Source organism: Argentina silus, assembly GCF_951799395.1.
Source record: "Argentina silus genome assembly, chromosome: 22".
Classification (NCBI taxonomy): domain Eukaryota; kingdom Metazoa; phylum Chordata; class Actinopteri; order Argentiniformes; family Argentinidae; genus Argentina; species Argentina silus.
The window spans coordinates 4,293,682-4,296,181 of record NC_139676.1 but is presented as its reverse complement, the minus strand read 5'-3'; the positions used below and the strand labels follow the sequence as shown (position 1 = coordinate 4,296,181).

General features: G+C 45.1%; 1 protein-coding gene across 2 annotated transcripts in view; it reads left to right on the top strand.

Annotated features, from left to right (window-relative positions):
• pgap6 (post-glycosylphosphatidylinositol attachment to proteins 6) overlaps window positions 1-638 on the top strand; it is a 10,329-nt gene extending 9,691 nt beyond the window's left edge. For both annotated transcript variants that reach the window (XM_083694027.1, XM_083694026.1), the window contains exon 13: window positions 1-638. This exon is cut by the window's left edge and continues 1,422 nt beyond it. The gene's annotated coding sequence lies outside the window, so the exon portion shown is untranslated.
• The last annotated feature ends 1,862 nt before the right edge of the window (window positions 639-2,500 follow it).

Genomic DNA, 2,500 nt, shown 5'->3' with positions numbered 1-2,500 from the left:
TGTATATAGTACATTATCACCTAGAACCCCCCCCCCCCCCCTCTACAAAATCTAGTACACTATCACCTCGAACAAACACCATCACTACACCATGAGGAGCCCAGACCTGTACCGGTGTGAGCAAAACTTCCTAATTGCCGAGCACTTGACCTTTGACCTCCCCAAAGGGCTCACACAGGTGTGTGTCCCCCTGCACCCTACAGCTGTACATATTTTAAATGGGGGGGGGGGTGTTTCTATAAATATATACAATGTCATAATATATTTCTAGTACAACAATATGAATGTTTCTGATGACTATTTAAGGTACAGATATATTTCTTGTAGATCCCAAAACGGGGCGATGCAATTGATATCCCCGGTGCTCTACCCATCCCTCTATGACATCACTACGACATCACCCCTTCCCTATCTATCCAAGCCCTGCCTTTTTACCCATCCTGCCTTGCCCCCACCATTTCTCTTCCCTCCCCCTCCCCCTCCCCCTCCATCCCCCTCTTCCTCGGCTCTCTTTTTGAAACTCTTGTATGCGCTGAAGGCGGAACACTGGTTTCGCTAAAGTACTGTAGCTCTCACTTGAGCGGCCTCGTTCCATTTCTATAAAGATACATCCTTCTGTCCTTCCTTAAAGTACCTTTTATCTATCGACAAAAAGGCAATGCAACTACTGTATGTAATGTGTACAGAATATATATCGACTTGCTCTCTATGAATGTAAATCTTCAGATCATTGTGTACCCAGTGCCTCCATGTGTGTGTGTGTGTGTGTGTGTGCGCGTGTGCGTGTGCGTGTGTGCGTGTGTGCATGCAGGCGTTTGCTCCCCTACTCCACTTCCACTCCATAGATCCTAAACTTTCATTGTGTTCCTTAAATTGTAGCATTTTATAGCTGGTAAATATATCCTATCAGCCGGTAAATGTCATGTTTTGTTAATTTACACATGTTCTATTGCACATGTTCCTGATTATTGCTTGACTGAAGCCTCGTTCGGTTGCTGACACATGTTTTATGCATGTACAAACAGAAAGTACATCCATTCTAGAGTGTGAACGTAGACTTTGCCTGCAGCTTTGAGAAATTAACTTAAGATCATTCAGTGAATGTAAGGCAACCCTAAACTTAAGGTTAAGGTTGGTGAAGAAGATATTTGATTCGTGAAGAAACATAATGATGAACATGAGAAGCTATTAATTGTTTTTATATCTTTGATCACTGTTTTTATTCCCTGTGTTCCATTTGGAAATGTATTCTGAATCCCTGAAAAAATCCAAATAAATTTGCGTTTCTGGTAAAAGATTGTATCCGTGTTATTCTCTTGGTTGTCTTCCCAACCTACATCTCTCTCTCTCTGTCTCAATGAGACTCAAACACTTGCGCAAATGTCTCTCCTTTTTATTTTTCTTAAACAGACATGACCGGTCCACATTCTGGATTCTGGATTGTCCTGAGTTTGTGTGGAATGTGCACAGTCACGGCCTTCTGTGCTCTTCCATTGTAGTGTCCATAGATAAGAGAGCTGGTTTCCACAGTAACAACATTTTTGTGATTGTTTATGACTTTATGGTTCCCACTGTGTAGCCTGATGGGTTGCTATAGCACCATGAGAGGAGCAGGCCAAAAGAAAAAGTGGAAATCGGATTGTGGGATTATTCATAATCCCAGAGAGAAAGTGCTCATCTGGTGTGCGCTTCCATTCACATCTGTCCCTGTGTGTGTGTGTGTGTGTGTCTGTGTGTCTGTGTGTCTGTGTGTCTGTGTCTGTGTCTGTGTCTGTGTGTGTGTGCATCTACAGTATTTATCAGGCTTACCTCCATTAGTAAATTTGATGACGCCTGCAGGGCTGTTAAAATCTATGATGGCTTTTGACCACAATCCAATCGGTAACTCACAGTATGTGTGGACCTGGGTGTGGGTGTGTATGTGGGTTTGTGTGTGTTATTTCTGCTGCAGTAATGCCTATGAAGTAGGACCGGGTTAGACCAGGCCTAACCTAGGTTAACAAATCCTACAGTGTAGAGTGGATGGGTAGAATGCTGTGAATGAAATGTAATAAGAGATGTGATGTGATAGAACTCGACTGAGGTGACATGACTACAGGTGACCACTAGGAGGCGTCAGGCCCGAGGCAGCGACCTGTCTATACACTACTCTCTGCTACAGACGGAGGGAGGGAGGGAGGGAGGGAGGGAAAGATGGTTGAGATGAAGGGAGGATCTGAGCTCGAGCTTCCTCCCTCTCCTCTGTTCTCATTCTTCTGGACCTGTCTGCTGCGTTCGACAAAGTAAACCACCTGATCCTTCTCTCCACCCTCTCAGAACTGGGCATCTCTGGCTCTGCACCGTCCTGGTTTGCATCCTACCCGGCCGATCGCTCTTACCAAGTGATCGCTGTCCTCTCACCACTGGGGTCCCCCAGGGCTCCGTCCTAGGGCCCTTACTGTTCTCCCGATATACCAAATCTCTTGGATTGGTAATTTCCTCACATGGTTTCTCCTACCAC